General features: G+C 38.3%; 1 protein-coding gene and 1 long non-coding RNA gene across 13 annotated transcripts in view; one reads left to right on the top strand and one right to left on the bottom strand.

The window, feature by feature from the left end:
• The window catches only part of Tenm3 (teneurin transmembrane protein 3), a 1,310,468-nt gene that overhangs the window by 1,005,605 nt on the left and 287,443 nt on the right, over positions 1-17,420 (bottom strand). For all 9 annotated transcript variants that reach the window (XM_076553327.1, XM_076553324.1, XM_076553329.1 and 6 more), the window contains exon 2: positions 13,183-13,345. The gene's annotated coding sequence lies outside the window, so the exon portion shown is untranslated. The remainder of the gene's footprint in view (positions 1-13,182; positions 13,346-17,420) is intronic.
• LOC143269027 (uncharacterized) lies at positions 1,918-16,319 on the top strand. Of its 4 annotated transcripts, XR_013045298.1 has the most exons (5): positions 1,918-2,092; positions 5,871-5,966; positions 9,730-9,877; positions 12,728-12,796; positions 15,564-16,319. It is a non-coding gene; the product is annotated as an uncharacterized LOC143269027 (long non-coding RNA). The 4 variants fall into 4 exon arrangements; XR_013045299.1 differs by lacking the exon at positions 15,564-16,319 and having other exon boundaries at positions 9,730-9,801; positions 12,728-15,204; XR_013045297.1 differs by lacking the exon at positions 15,564-16,319 and having other exon boundaries at positions 12,728-15,204.

The following is a 17,420-nucleotide window of genomic DNA, read 5'->3' as shown; positions in this document are numbered from 1 at the left end:
GTTCCATAAGGTGCAGTTAGCCAGTATACACACCACCTTAACATAGATTAGAAAGTTCATTAGCAAGCTCTTTGGAAAAACTCAACTTCTGTCCTTCCAGCCCTCGGCTTCTAGTTTAATAAATACCTTTGGACCAGGGAACAAAACTAGTTCGCGACCTAATGACTTTTGCCTGCACCCCCTTTTCACATTCTGTGGAGGCGGCGTGATTTTCAAATCAAATACATTTAAAAAGTTAATGCCTAAGTGGCTAAAGTTCCTGGTTTAATAAGCAAAGAAGTCCTGTCTCCCTCTACTTCAAAGATTCCCAGAAACTTGAAAACATCTGCGCACTGCTGGGCCATCCATCCCTCATCCAATACAAGTCCCCAAAGGAGCTCACAAGGGAGGCAAATGAATGCAACTGACTCTCACCAAGCATTTTTATTCAATTCCATCCATTGTCATATTCCCGAGACCACTCGAGAAGTGAGGTGGGGGAGAGAAATAGCAAGAACCGGTAGCGAGCTGTCTGTCAGGGGTGTAGTTTGTCACCATTCCACAGACAAAAGGCAGGCTGTCATAATAAACAGCATTTATTCCCTTCACATTCGTGGCTTAGGGCTGGAGAAGGGGAGGTGTCACTGGCTGTAATTGTAGAACACATAAATAATAATAGTCGCTTGCAAATCATTGATCAAAGTAAACAGAAGGAGTTGGCAGTGAAGAAAGCCAGAGAATAGATGTTTCCAGCACAAGCTAATTTACTACCCTTTTAAAAAAAATATGTTCTTTACCCTAGCAGTAAACGTTGAATGATTTTATTTGCCTCTTCAGCTGCAGGTAGAGAAGATGAAACTTCTAAATCATAGGGCATGTGAATTATTTGGGGGCATGCAAGTACATTCAGGTTATTTTTCATTTAAGAAGGAGTTTATAAATTAATAGCCATTGTTTTTTACTAACTGGATATAAGGAGGAACTTTTTGTGACTCTAAATACCACTATGCGAAGCACACAGACTTGTTGGAGCTCATAGTAATGCATTACGAGGTCATTTAGATGAGCTTTCTTAGAGATCAAAATTGGTTTTAGGATCTGAGAAGAATGCCTAGTGTTGATCACACCTATATAATGTGACCTCAACAGAGTTATGGCACCTTGGACTCCAGAGAATGCAGATGTGAATCCCACCCTCTTTTTTGGACTCCCTCAAAAATGTCAAATAAGACACAATGCTCAAATTGAGAACACTGTCATTAGTGACACCATCGGCAGCCTCCTCTGGCTTGCAATCCACAGAAGCTCTATTGGAGAATTCCCACAGGATGACAGAGACTGAGACACTCTTCCCATGTTGTTACAGCATGGAGGGGTTTCTCATTTGCTGCTGGTGATAAGTGTCTATTGTGGCTTCTAATAAAAACGTGTGAAGCCACATGGGTGCAAAGTAATTTTTTTTTCAACTCTTCAAGAAACTGGCGACAATGCTAAGTTCACTGTTTGAGCTCTGGGTGTGAAGTATTTCACCCTATCCGTGATGGCAGGTTTCCATCTGAGCTGTAACCTAGACTTACAAGCCACATAATTGGAACTAGATTTCACACGAGGTCAAGATCTCTTCCTATGGATTGCATACGATTATTCTAAACACAAGACAAAGTGAATGGCATATGCATTCCATGTGAGTGCTAGCAATCTCTGGGTGTTCAAACACATGGACGTTGCTGTGTGGTGGTGGCACGCTGACAAGACCCAGAGCTTGGGAAGGTCTAGGCAGCCCCGCGTCTGGATCGCAGAAGGGAGAACACCTCAAGCTTTCCGCTAACACGTTTTAGCCGTCAGCAGCCAGGCTATAAACCTCGCTGGTTGTTGTCCCTAACGTTTGCTTTGGTGCAACAGTTTTGACAGTTACGCAGCTCACAGCACACTGCCATCGGAGTTTGTTCTGCTTGGCTGCCACTTGGCTGTCACAGCCTGTCACCAAGCAGAAAGGCTCTAAAATCCTAACCCCATCCGACAGAGTTTAATCATTCCTATTACTCCCGATGCCTTCACCGGCCACCTTGAAGCACACAGGGTACAATTCTGCCCTGCCAGACACACCTGCCTTGTAAGCTTTAGTGGTTTTCGTGTTCTAAAAAGTGATGTGATCAGATTTGAGGTCTTGAGGAGGAAAAAAAAAAAACAAAAAAACAAAACGGGGGCAGGGGGAAGGGAGATAAATTCAACTATTTATTAAATGAGTATTATTGAAATCAGTCTGGTTTGAGTGAGACCATGTGAGCAGCCGTCTTCCCTCTGTAAGCCGCAGTTGCCTTTCTGGGCATCGGTACTCCTGGGCAAGAAGGGAGGTGACATTTTTCTTTGTTCCATGGGAGTGGTGGAAGAGAACAAGCTATCTCTTGATTATGGGAGACAAGAAGGCCATGATGTCTGCAGCTGCTGTCTCCCATCACCCAGTGGCGGGTAGTTTTATGTCCATTTACCTAACATTTCCTGTCCCATTTCTTGATCGGTGGTCAACTCCTCTGGCATAGAGGTGCTCTCTGAAGACACCTAGAGTTTTGTGTGTCATCACAGATCTCCAAGAAAGGGATGTAGTTTACAAGTGATGAGGTGATAGGGCACCAGAGATCATATAATTGGATTATGTTTTACTTTTAAAAATTAGAGCAGCAGTCAGGGGCAAATATTCCCAAGACCAGGAAAGACACTTGAGAGTGTTATAAATGCTGCTAGGATTGAGCCCAGGAAGACCCACCAACCTATGATTGGCCATTTGTTTTTGGCGGGTAATTGCCTCTCCTCATTTCAGTGTACTGGCATCAGGAAGGCAGAAAAAACATGGTTGAGGATAAAGTACAGAATTCTGTGTGCTGAGGCCATGGCCATAGACACTGTGGTATTTCCTTAAATTCATGTTAGAGCTCAAAATTGCTTGATTTGGGCTACATGCAGCATGTTAGCATTTAATTTAATGAATTGCTTTCTAATTTCAACTTTCTGTTCAGATTTAAGCCATTCTAGCACAGTGTACACACCCCACTTTCTAAGTAGTTGACTCAAACGTCTTAGTTTATCAATGATGTGGTTGACGTGATTAGAACAATCTGAATTATTTTCCCAGAATATATTATACCAAGAAAATAATTTCTTCATTTTAGTTTTCCACTCAAAATAAAAAAGACTATACCAGAGGAAAGAATCTTTACAATACTTTGAAAAGCTCATAAAGGTCACAATCAACTTCATAACTTGCAAGTTGCTAAATTGTGGAATTTTAGGACACAAGACTAAGAAAAACTTTCCTCCCCTTTAGTTATCCTTGGAATAAAAGGCACTATGTACAATCTTGTGTCTTGGGTATGTGGACAGATGAAGAGGTATCTACTTCTAATTTACAGTTCCTTTAGCACTAGAACTTCCTGAGCAAATGATGCTGGGTCGAACCTAGGATCTTAAATACAATAAACAAGGGAGAACTCATTGGCAGTCAGCAGTCAGCAGTCAGCTTTGCACTTGATAGCTGATTTTCTCATAACTTAACAAAGCATGAAAAGGTAGCAAGACCCATGGGCAGAGGGAACCTTGGACCCACACAGTAACATCAGTATACTTGTCTCAGGTTGCAGATTATATTAGTCAAAAGTGAGTACAAATAATGTAATAGAAATGGTATTTAAATGGATTACTCTTGGACCCTGAGGGTCACTTTAGAATGTCCAGTTCTACAGTGAGAGTCTGGGCTGTGGTCATGTGAGTCTGGCATCTCAATTCTCGAGACTATAATCCCACTGATGTCTACTCACCTCCCAGTCACAATGACTGTGGCCCATCCACACTAGATTAGTAATCATACTTATGTAAGTGGGGTAATATGCCAATCAACTGTCCTATATTAATGTCCTTCCTATTGAAGTGTCCTTCCTTTGCCTTTTGAAATTTCATCTATTTTTGGAAGACACATTCCACCATGTTTTTTATCCAAGAAATATCTTCATCTTCCAATCTAATATTTTCTCTTTATTGGAACATCAAAATCATGTATTGTGTACTTCCTTTTAAAAATATATACTTTATATTTGTTCCCACTCTATTTAACATAAATAGCTTGATTATCTTATGTGTCATTGGCACCTAGAACACAGAGCCAGCAAGCAGAAAGCCCTATTAAATGTGATACATCTTATTCATTATTATTTCTCTGATGCTAAAACTATTACAGATAACTTCAACATTGTCTTTGTTACATACACCACTGTAATAATTGGTCTTTTTATCTGATTGGATTTTTGTGATCAGTAAGATGATTTATAACTTAAAAGGTAGTTTAAATATCTACCAACATATATTTATTTATATGTATTTATTACAGAGTATTTTTAAGTTGTGCTTGGTATCATGTGATCCTAAATATTTGGGATACTAAGGCAGGAAAATGTATTACCAGTTCAAGGCCTGCCTGGGCTACAAAGTGAGTTCAAGGTCAATATGGACATCTTAATGAGACTTCATATCAAAATAAAAAGTAATATATATATATAATCTCAATGTGGACCACTTGCTTATTATCTGTGAGGTCATAGGTTACACCCCCAGTACCACAGAATAAATAAGTCAATAAAGATAGGGTTTTTCAAGGAACATACTTCTCAATTGTATGCAGCTGATTCTTCACATTGCTTTAGTACCTAAATGAACTTCCAACTTCTATTAACTAGAAATCAATCTCCAGTGTTGCCTGCTGGCTGAGAAATCCCAGCCCATCATTTTGATGTTCACACAGTTACTCGGAGCCTCCTTTGTTCCTAGTGTCCTGTGTTGGTATGACAAGCAGGGAAGTCTCTAAGCCACTCTGCCATCTGCTTGTTCAAAGAAAGAAAACAAACAAGATACACACAAATAATAATCAGTGCCTACAGCATTTCTTTGGGGAACTCAAGTGGTATAATATGTTAACCATTGTGACCCAAAGTATCCTTTCAATACACTCTCTATGCTGGCGATTGCAATGGAAGTCAGTGTGAGTCATCAGCGGTCTCCATTTGAGTACACAGCCCAAGTCCTACATCAATCTTTTCAAATGTTTTCATATACTGCACTCACGGTAGATCCATCTTTTTTTTTTCTTTCTTTGCAACACAACTGTGGGTATTATCCAAAAATAGCTGACTGTTAACTAGACAACTAGCCAGATCTATAGTGCTCCATGTGGACTCTGGCTGGTACATCTCCATCTGCACAGCCTGCTGCCTACCTGTTTTGAGTTATGGAGAGTAGGCAGGGGGATGCAATAGACAAGGGTGCAGCCGTGTAGGCTGCACAGCTCTTGATCGAGTGAGGGAGACGTTTTTCTCTTTTATGCTTTGGGGGTAGCTGATGATATGGGACCCCGACCAACCTCTTCCCTTGAACAGTATTTCCGCATGAAGAACACCTGACCCAGAGTTCTCTGAGTACCAGGTGTAGATCTGATTGCCTTCAGGTGTCTTGATGTTATTTGTACATATGGATTTTTAGTTCTTTCCTGCTTTTGTGCCTGCTTTTTTTTCATAGACTTCAAAACTTGAATACTTTTTTTAAAATTTTGTTTCATTAAATAGTATACTATTCACTAAGCCAATAAAAGGTTCACAGATGAGCTGTATTCAGATTTTTCTCTGTCTGACATTAGGTTTTTAGCCAGTAACACCAACCCACTGTAGTGTGAGTAGCTGGAGGGCCATGTCTGAATTCTTTGCAGGAGATGGATGGTATCTCCACTTATTTCATTGCCACTGAGCTATTTTTAGTTGGCTATGTTTTTTCCATTATTCTTTCTTCCCTTCCCACCTTGCTCACAGTATATGCCATATTAAAAAAAAACCTAATTTGCTTTTATATTTCAGAACCCAAGTTAGAAATTTCCAGTGAATGGACTTCTTCATGATGCTGTTTCCTGTTCTGTGCTCTCTCTGAAAGCAGAGATTTGAGAAAATGTAAAGGTAGGGCTGTGTCATTAATGATTATTTTTTTTTCTAAAAAAATATAAAATCTTATTTGTTTTTATTTTATGTGTATGTTTGTTTGTTTGCCTATACGTATGTTCACCATGTGCATGGCAGTGCCCACTGAGTCCAGAGGAACGTGTCAGCTCCCCTGGAATGCTGGAATGGGAGTTACAAGGGACGGTGCACTATCTGTTGTGGGTACTGGACTCTGAACCTACAAGTGGCTGTGTGCTATCTGCACTGGTTACTGGATGCTGAACCTGGAGCCTCTGGAAAAACAGTAACCATTCTTAAGCTGCTGAGCCATCTCTACAGCCTTCTTGTTACCCCAAAGTATAAAATGACAGCTCTGTTGTGCATGACAATACATATCTCCTTCTCTAATTTGTCCTTGATTGACACATGCATTCCACTTTAAATCCAAGTAGCAACAAGGTATTTCAAGAACTTCTATTATTAAAGTCCTTGGGAGAAATTACAGCTGGTGTCCTTTCCAATACAGTGCTTTGGTGCAGCGAATCCTATTTGAGGGTCAGCCTGAGACGGCATCAAAACAACTGGGCATATGGGAATGAAATTAGGAGTGGGAGTCAAGGTTGATGTTCAAGTGAGGATTCTCAAAATAGCCCATTTGACAAAGACTGAGATAATAAGCAATAAAATGATCTTCGGAAAGAATATTTAGGAGTCAGGATGATAGATGACAAAGACATGTAGTCTCGCCTACTAGAAGGCAGTATATGCCCAGACACATGCAGCTGAATTTGGACAATGTCTGTCTGTCTTCTTTTCTGTATTCTTAACTTACAGGTTGGTCTTTTCCTCCCTGGCCATGCAGAGGTCATGGTGGAAATAATCAATACCCCCAACACACATATAGGCTATGCCTGGAGTGGAATTAATCCCCGGTGAAGGAAGGGCCTGTTCCAGCTACATCTGTGATCCTGGAATCTTTTCTGCAGAGATGAAAGTTGGCTCAGGGTTGGATGAAGTCACTGCTTCTGCCCAGCACTGCGGGACTGTCTTTTCATTGCTACGATTCACTGTAACTCCCAGTGGAGATGAGTAGCTGGTAGTGGAGCAGAGGAAGGTGCCTAGCCACGGCGCGGTGCGGAAGTCCCCAGAATGGACAATGGCCAGCAACTAACAGTCCTAGACTAAATGGGTCCACTATCTCTGCTAAGAGATGAATAACTGAAAATGGAGTTCTATTTCTTTGAACTTTGGAGGGATTCTCTTTATCGCCGAAGACACAAATATTAATCCAGATGGATAAAATAATGGTCCTGGAATAGATTGAAAGGCATATTGGAGGGAATGGGGTATTTCTACAGCCTTTTAAAAATTACCTTGTCTATGGTCATTTGACCTGTATATTAAGCAACCTCAGTTGTTGTACTTACAAAGAGAGGTCAAATTTGCTGATAAAGTACATTAACTTAAAAGAGACAGCGTGAAAATGTGAACTATAACATGACGTTCATCTCGCAATAGTCACAAAAAGAAGCCGAACTTGTTAATACATCAACCATTCTAAATGTATACAATATTGGTAATAAAAGCACAAAAATATAATAACTTAAAAAAGAAATCCTCTTTTGAAACACTGCTTGCCACAGTGTTCTGCAGATGAAAAGCAAGTAGGGACCTTTTTTTATTTTTTTATTATTATAGTCACAGGTTTGCCCTCAAACGTTTTCTTTTGAGTGGGCAGAAATGAGTTTCCTCTTTTAAAAAGGTGCTATTTCAAACAATGTGTTTTCCTGTGATAAGAGATCTGTTTTAATGTCCTTACAAAAGGAGACCTTCAAAATGGTATGTAGCAGAGTAAGGTAGGAGACTTAGCAAATCACACTGATTCCAGAAGGACTCCAAATTCTGTAAAATTGCTCCACCCCTTGCCAAGTTCTCTCAGGGATGTGTACTATTATTCCCCTCAAGATTTATGTCAGATTTATTTGTTAGTTAGTCCTGCTTTATGAAGCAAAACAGCTCAAAGGGAGTCATTTAAATTTTCTCCAAAGTTAGTAACCATCATCTCTTTTGATCACAGGGAAGAAAAGACAAGTCAGTGTATCCTCTGCCTAGAAATCTAATAATCAATTATTAGGTTAACTTTAGTGCATTTTCTTACTCTGTTTTCTCACACAGGTAAATGCTAATGTCCAGGATCCTCTATTTTAGAATTTAAGAAATATGTTTGACAGATCCTTTTAATTTAGCCAAATGATTTGAAGAATATTCTAGAATTATTTTGCAATGTTCTAGATTTAAGTTGTAGTGTAATAATTTTATCATGATATAGGAAACAGCATCTGGTTCTTGGCCTCTTGTCTAACAATATACTAGACAAGAATTATTATTCCATAATTCACACCCTGCCATGTCTTATTGCTTAATTAAAGCACAACCTTCCTTTTCATGACAAGCAATTGGACTGTTAACATTATAGATGATTACCCAACCTAACATATTTTATTTTTACAGCCTCCTCTTTTCATGTACACAGGATGCTCCATCTCAGGTACATCTACCTCTGAAAACATGAAAAATCTGTTTCCTTAGTTACCTTCTGGCTACTGTACAAACCGCCACTAGCAAAATTGTGGAGGCAATACATGTTAGGAATTTGTAATTTAGATACAAAAACAGTAGCCCAATATCTCAAAGCAAATAGTATGTGTTGGCAATTGAGAGTTTAATATATATATATTTGCTATCAGCCAGATTAACAATAAGAAAAATACATACATGCATGTGCTTGTAAAATAAATGTAAATAAATGCATAGGTCACACACAGGAAAACCTGAGAAGTCTACTGAGGATCTCATCATAGAATAAGTAAATGAGCAGCTGGAGAAATGGCCCAGGACTTAAGAACACTTGCAGATTTTTCACTGAATCTAGATAGGTTCCTAGCATCCACTTGAGGTGTTTCACAAACAACTGCCTATAATTTTAGCTCCGCAGGATCTGATGCCCTCTCCTGACCTTCATGAGCACATGTCTCCCCCGCCCCACTCATCTTGCCCCTTCCTACATGGCCTACCTGTAGACACACACACACATGTAAATAAATAAAAAATAAGTTTTTAAAAAAAGAGAAGAATAAGTAGATGATAAAATCTACCCCACATTTGGCTTTCAACATTTTTTTGTTTCTATTTGTTTGTTCCAGTGATAGGAATTTGAACCCAGAAACTTCACATGGTGGAAGGCAAATACCACGGAGATATGACCTCAACATTCTATCTGTATTTGTATAAGTATGCTATACAGTTCAAACACATTGAACTCCCTTAAATTCACCTATGAATTTACTAATAATTTAATTCAAGTTTAATGTGATACTACACTTTCCAAGTTAACACATTTTCAAATAAGGCTAGAACAATCCTTGAGAAAGAGAGAAGGGAAGAAATCAGTGAAGAATTTCTAATTTCATTAAATAACAAAAACAGATCACCACGGTATGGGAATCAAAATAATTTGATTCTACAGCAGACTTGATGAGGGAAGGTCAAAGTTCAGTGTGAGTCTAGACATGAATATGGACATGTCCATTGTGATGTTTGTTTTCAGTTCCCAATTGGACACCTAACAGACCAACATGGACTTATACCACCATGTTCCTAATAGTCTTCTCTACGTATATTTTTATATAAAATATATTATCTTTCCTTCTCAACTATTCTGGATTACTAAAATAACTCCCTGACAAGCATTCTTTTCTGCCTCTCCTCCTCTTTTTTACAGGCTCACCATGACAACCAGGAACTACCTTTGAGAGAAGGGAGGACCAGCGGGAGAGTAGAAGGAAGAATGCAAGTGAGTGGGGCAGGAGAAGAAGAACAAATATAATAGTGTAGATGCACGCAAAGGTCACAGTGAAACACTTACCTGGGTATGTCAACAGAGTTGATTTAAAATACACATCAGATCACATCTGCCCTCAAATCCCCTGATCACTCATATCCCCAAAACGTCATTTATAACCATCCCGTCTCTGCAGACTAGGAACTGTGGCAGTGGTGTGGTCATCTGACTGACTGTCTCTTCCTGGCCTGCCATGCTAAAGAGAACTCCACGTGCTGTCCTGTCCACTAGGATCAGAAATCTTCCACAGATGGCTACAGGGTTCCTTCCTCAACCTCATTTAAGTCTTACCTCAAATATCACTTTCTTATTTACCTGTAATCACCTTTTCTGTTTCACTTTTTCATTTGTACTTATCAGCATATTCCATCTGTACACATGTGCACACACACATTTATTTACTGTGTTTTGATCTGTTCCTCCCCACAAGAAGGTCAATCACACCAAGGACTAGAAAATCATTTTATTTTATAATCTAGTTCAATTAATATTGAAATCTCACTAATATTTGTTTGTAAATCATACATGACACAGATATTTAAGGGGATATAAATTTCTATGGAAAAATTAAGAAATTAAAACTGGTATCTCTATTGGAGAAAAGGAACTTTTGTGAGTATCTGTGTTGTTTTTCTAACCATGAAAATCATTTCATTTCACAAGTCAAAATGATAAAAGCAGGCAATGGTAAAAATAGGTTATTATGGAATATTTGTTGCTTTTTCCTGTATATGTTTTCTTAAAATTGTTAACAAATATTTAAAAATGAATTCACACACTTTAAAAATTACAGTCAAGTAATGAGCCCAGATATCAAACAGTAGCAGCACATTAATAAATTGCTCATATGAGTGGCTCCACATCTGAAGGATCGTATGAATTCTAAGTGAAAAAGCAGAATAACTAAGAAAACACCAGAGCACCAAGCACAGGGTAAGTGTTCTGTTTGGAAGTTCGGGGAAGAGTCTACTGAGGTTTCATTGTATTGTGTGTGTGTGTCTAGAGAAGCTCAATGCATGTCTCCCTATGTTCACTGTGTGACCATGACATAATGCAGTGGTTAGGAACATAGATGTGGCGGTCCATGTTCTAAAACAGAAGAGCACAAGAGGTTATTTTATTAGCTTGAGTGATAGGCTATTACGTTAATGGTTTCATTTGAGGCAAGGTGGCCCCTGCTCTTCATAGTGCTGACTGGGCTTCATTTGGTAATGACTTATAGCTTTCTGTCAGACATCAGCACTGTAATTACCCAGCACAGAGGAAGGAATAGTTAATACCCGTGGAGTACATTTTATATACTTTTATACAAGGGTATCATCAACATGGTATTGTGGAAGTACCTTAAGTTTACTGTTAGCTAAATTAAAAATAATTGAATTCAAATAGAATTATCTGCCAATGTTAGGAACATATGGCTACTTTTTCTCCTAATAAATATTTCTACAGATATGAGACTAATGGGATACACTGTGATGGCACCATTTCATAATTATTGAATATACAAATCTTGAGGGATTTGAGTCATTTCAAGTATAATTTCATAGACAACCACTTCAAGCATCACACACCGCTTAGAATATAATCTGGGATGCAGGAATGTTCTGAACAAACAATTACAGAACAGGAAGGCAAACACTAGCCTTTGGTGGCATAGGTTTCCTGCTCCATCAGACTGAAATATTTGAACAGCAATGTTACATTATGTAAGTCTCACCTGCTTTGATACATTTTATCTGGATACTATTAACCACTAACTTATAAAAGGTCTTTCAGCGGGGCGGTGGTGTCGCACGCCTTTAATCCCAGCACTCGGGAGGCAGAGGCAGGCGGATCTTTCTGAGTTCGAGGCCAGCCTGGGCTACCAAGTGAGTTCCAGGAAAGGCGCAAAGCTACACAGAGAAACCCTGTCTCGAAAAACCAAAAAAAAAAAAAAAAAAAAAAGGTCTTTCAACATTATATAAGTCTCACCTGCTTTGATACATTTTATCTGGATACTATTAACCACTAACTTATAAAAGGTCTTTCAGGAAAGCAGCTTTCCTACATTTCCCTCCCCTCCCCTCCTCTTATTTTAGCTACTGTGAGATGTTCCTGATGGTAAAGACAGTTAATGTTTTTGTTTGTTTGTTTGTACAATGTTATCAAGTTAAGACTTTGTTGATATTTCTTGATTTTCACTTCTGATTTTTCTCACAGGTAATGTATATATATATATATATATATATATATATATATATATAGCCGTTTTATGGTGTTATTTGAAGTGGGGTTCAATGTTTTCTTGAAAGATGAGGTCCAGCAAAGGGCTGTGGGACAGACGGAGAGAGATGGAGTGGAGGTACAGACTCCTCTGACATTTGTGGAACACTAGATTCTAGGACGCGCCTGAGCCTTTCCTTTCTTGTTCCTAGTCCACAACAGTTCCCTAAATATTTCATTAACCTACTTCTATTTCCTTCTGTGCTTTTTCATATGTTTTTCTAGTGTTAATTCCCAGCTATTTAGATTGAGTCTTAAAAGTCTGATAGATTCCCCGCCCCCACTTTTTTGGCTAGTTTTTAATACTAATATTCATTTAAGTATAGCACTTTATGTTTATTAATTACTTAATATAGCTTTCCATTTTTTCCTTTAATATTTTTATGTAGTAAAGGCCTATTTATATTTTTTGAGTAGTAGATCTATTTTAGTAATGTGAAATAAAGAAATAATTTAATGTCTTATAGCCTAACATAGCTTAATGTCCTCATCTAAAGCAAACAGGCCTCTAATCTATGAATTTTACTTTAGATTATTAAGCTCCTAGATTATGCCAAATAGTTTACTTAGATTTCACGCAAGTAGGAGCCTTAGTATGTCTGTCTGTTTCTTTCAGGATGAAATAAAGGAAACATTTTGATACCATCAGTGTCTAAAACAGGGGATTAGGTGTATTTACAAGAAGGTAAATTTCTGAAAACTAAATTCGAGGACCAAGATTGGATTTGATTTCAAACAATCTCTCCATAGCATATGCACTGGTTGCTAGGCAACACAATTTAATATCAACAAACCATGCCAAGTGATTTTTACATACTCGCATTGGCTTGCAACTCTTGTTGCATGAAACATGCAAGGAGAATGCGATTATTCAAATTTAAATGGTTATGTTAAAATGCCAATTCTTTATAATTAAAAAAAAAAAGCCCACAACACAAAACCTACATCTTAAAACCGAAGCAAAGAACTGCCTTCTGTGTTAATAAATGTGCAAGGGCCTGGGAAGTTCCTTCTCCATCCTCTGGGAAAGCATAGAACATATTGAGTAACTTTTAATGCTGGTCTACTCACCTAGCTTCTCTGATGAGTTGGCTGTGCAAAGCCTACATAGAGGCAGAGCTCAATTAGTGTAATTTATGTATCCTTGGACGTCAATCATTCCTGTTGAGAGGTGGGACTCACAGGCTCTCAGTGCATTAATTAAGAACCCATCTCAGCAGAGTCATCTTTCTACCTAAGGACCAAAAGGAAAGTTTTAATTAGATTTTTAAAAGCAAGTATGTCATCTATGAAAAGCAAGTGTAGTTCTTTAGTTGGAATGAGAGGCAACAACTGGAAGGGAATATTCCAAACAATGCAAAGGGCACCGGTCCTCCGTCATCTGTGTCATTATGAGAAAGAAGGGGAGGATCCAACCGAAGCACTGCTTTCTACCTTGGACAGTCACTTCACGGGAATCACGGAAGTTTTGACTCTGTTGTCTCGTTGCCAACGTAATTATTGGACCCCTGTCTAATTATTGATGCAGAGTTGATGCTGATCAAGTGTAATTATGATGTGGAGGGCAGACTGTGTTTGCCTCTGATGGCTGCCTTTTGTTCCAGGCTAGCTTCTCGTGGGCTATGCAAGGGACCGCACAATGCAGGTTCAGCAAAAGGGAGCGAGGGAGCTTGCTCAACACATCAGTTTCACTGGTCCAGTGATGGAGTGAGTGGGCCTTTGCTTCCTAACCTAAAAACCCAGGGACTTGGGAGAGGGAAAGCCTAGCTGGACTCACTGTTGTCAGCTGCTTGAGAGAGTCTGTTTCTCCTGGAATGGCTTGTGTGAGGCCATCAAACATATTCCTTAGGGCTCACTTGGGAAATAATAGATACATTATTGATTAAAATATTTATAAATTCAGGGAGGGAAAGCAAATTTTAAAAGCTAGTTCGGATTCTAGAAGGGAAAGCTACCTACTAATAGCTACTAACCCTTCCCCCTCCATAATTAGAGCGGGGAGGGGGGGGGACCAGAATAGATGCTCTGAGAAACAAACAAAAGGGTTCGCTGGTTTCCAAGGGGGGGGGGGAATCAAATTGTTGAAACCAAAGGGAAAAAAAAATAGCAGAAGCATGGCAATATGTCCTCGGTGTGTAAGTTCTGAAATTTAAAAATTCCAAATAATAAATGCTGGAAACAGCAGAAATGTAAGATTTCTGCTTTTTTTTTTTTTTAAAGGTTACAGACAATAGGGAAATATAAACCTGATTACACCGAGCTCCAAATAAGGGATGTGATAACATGAAGGTTTTCCAGTAAACAGGACTGGTGCAATGGAGGGATGCTACAGATATCAAAGAATCTCTGCTCTGTGGCTCTAAAGACCACACTGAGTGCTTCTGGCGCCTATCATTACATGTACATTTCATGTTATTTTTTTAAGGGAAGGTGTTTAGGAGAGCCGGTTACTGTATACACTACAAATTTACCAAGCAACTAGCATACCTGACAGGTACTGAATACCAACAACAAACCTGACAAAAGGAACTCTAGATTTTACAGGTATATGGCTTGTGCAGTGTGTGTCTAAGTGATAGGATACAATGGAAGCTGTGCTATAAAGACAATTTGTCAAAAGAATAAAGCTAGAAAGCTGCGTCTCCTCATTTATGCTAATGTTCATAAAGATATTTTATAATCCTTTCTCGGCGTTTTCCTCCTCACACATTTTCCCAACCATTTTGCCTCATTTGTAGTGTGTGTAATGTTTATTACACAATCCGTATAGTAGCAGTCCCCAGGTACGAGTTGGCAATTGTGGGGGTTATACCAATCTTGTGTGCATGATTAATTTACATAATACGGCTTCCTGCATTGGAAGACCATGATTGTGTTCTCTGATGCATGTTTCTATTTCCACTTAAGCCAGAGAATATTACAAAGTCAAACTATCTTTTGGACATATTGTGTTTAAGGATGTCTAAATGTCTTTATGTACAACAGTGCACCTGGACATTATGTTTGATTTTTTGACCCTAGGATTGTTTTTCCCAAGAAATATTTAAATTATCTTTGTGACTGACTGAATAAAGAAAACTTTTAATTAACAAATATGTATTTCAATCATTTTTAAAAAGAAATATAGTGCCAACTCCTCTTTTCCTCTAAAACACTTAAATGTAGCCTTGTGTATTGAAGGCTCTTAGGTTAGCTATGGCTAGTCCTTATATTCCCCTCATCAGTCCACACGTTCCACATTTATGGAGTAGGAACTCAGAAGAAAGAATACATGTCAGATTGGCCATACATTTTTTAAATGATTTTAGCCAAATATAGGAATTTTCTTAGTCCTTGTTAAGAACCAAATTTTAGTGTTTAGGGTTAAAAGAAACCTTTTTCTGAATGAAATTTTTTTGTATACCTGTAGGAATCTGACTTTTTCTGAGTTTTCTTTTTCTTTTCTTTTTTAGGTTTTGAGATAAACTCTCCTGTAATCCAGGCTGGCCTCTGATGCCTGATTGTTTGTCCTCAGCCTCCTGAGCACTGAAATCACAGGTATGAGTCACCATAGCCACCTTGAATTAGTCATATTTGAATTTTTGGAAAGTTCTGCTAGAGCACAGATCCAGGTAGAATTGTAAGTGGGACAATGTAGCCAAATGAAGTTTTGTGAATGGCTCTGGAATTGGTCTCCATAGTAACAGGGCATTTTAAGGAAGACACCTTGGTCTGTTTGGAAATGGGTGACCAATGGAAGATCAGACCTCATCATTGCCCCACACTTAATATATTTTATAGGGAATTTATGCAATTTCATTAAGATTGTTAGGTTTTGCTCATGATTTTAAATAGAGCAAATTGGACTTGGTACTATTTTTAATGGTATTTGGGCATATACATTAACTATGGTTGTGTGACTCTGGAAAGTGAAAACTAATAGTTTTCATCAGTTAGGCAAGTGCATGTTTTGAACACGTAGGTATTTCATTCACTGAAATTAGCCAGGCTAGTATTTATTAATTTACCACATGTCTTATGCTCATGGGACTCAAATCCAAAGGCAAGCGCTAATGAAGCTATAGGTAAAATGACCCAGTTCTCCGCTGTCTTAACACTGGTGATTAAGTGGGGAAGAGCAGGCTCGTGTCTGACCTCCTTTCCTTTTCCTGAGAAATTACATTAGAAAGAAGAGGAGTTCCTCATCAGAATGTCTGTGAGGAAAAAAAATGAAAAAATAAAAAAGAAGACTCTATAGGCATTAAGTTAGAACTATGAGTTCAGAAACACATGCAGATTTAATACCACAAATTGGGCATTGCAAGAGCTTTTAAACAAAAACACCAAATAGCGATTTATTGTGTGTGTTAGATTGGTAATAGTGAAATGTATTATTGGAGACTTTATTTCAATTGATGTGATACTATACAGCAGACTTAAAAGCACTAATTCAATCCAGCAAAAGCAAATCAAATCTTACTCCACTAACTCTTAGGACAGTAGTTCTCAACCTTCCTAATGCTGTGACCTTTTAATATAGTTCCTCATGTTATGTGACTCCCAACCATAAAATTATTTTGTTGCTACTTCATGACTGTTATTTTGCTACTGTTATGAATTATAATGTGAATATCTGATATGCAATCCCTGTGAAAGGGTTGATTGAAACTCTCCCATGACCCACAGGGGGTTCACTGTCCTAGGATGCGTAGAGTTGGAGAACTATGCTGTTTTAATGCTTTGCAGTCTACTTGTTTAGATAGATTTCTTTTTTTCCTAGACTATATAGGCAAGATGTCTGGGTGGGTTATCAGTCTTTTATCTTTGACATTTTATTATTTAGTTTTAATGCTGGGTATTTTATTGTACATGAGCCTGGAGGTTTTCTGCTTTCATGTGTTTATAAGACAGAATAATAAATAAATGATGATTTAGCCCAGTGTTAATATCAGGATTGTGGTGAGTTTCATATTTTTTAAACCTTTCCCCAGTTCTGACAGAGGAAAAGCGATCAGCTTCCAGTGATTTTCTTGACATTTAAATTATTAGGGGAACAACAGTCCTTAAGTTTTAGACTTTAAGTTTATAGACATCGGGCTGTGTAAGTTGTTGTCAAGTAATACTTAGTGGTACTGTGGTGCAAATGCCACATTGTTTTCCTGTGATTTTTTTTATCAATTAATAATAATGAGAAGAACATATGAACCCTGAATTCTCTTTGGGACATGGTCTAGTGTAAATTTCAAATTTAAATAGGATCTCTTTATATTTGTAGTTGTCAGGAGCACAACTACCAAACTATTCATACACTTGGACAGTGAGGTAACAGT

This window comes from Peromyscus maniculatus, chromosome 17, assembly GCF_049852395.1.
Source record: "Peromyscus maniculatus bairdii isolate BWxNUB_F1_BW_parent chromosome 17, HU_Pman_BW_mat_3.1, whole genome shotgun sequence".
Taxonomy (NCBI): Eukaryota; Metazoa; Chordata; class Mammalia; order Rodentia; family Cricetidae; genus Peromyscus; species Peromyscus maniculatus.
The sequence above is the reverse complement of the archived record's forward strand: the minus strand, read 5'-3'. Positions and strand labels throughout refer to the sequence as shown.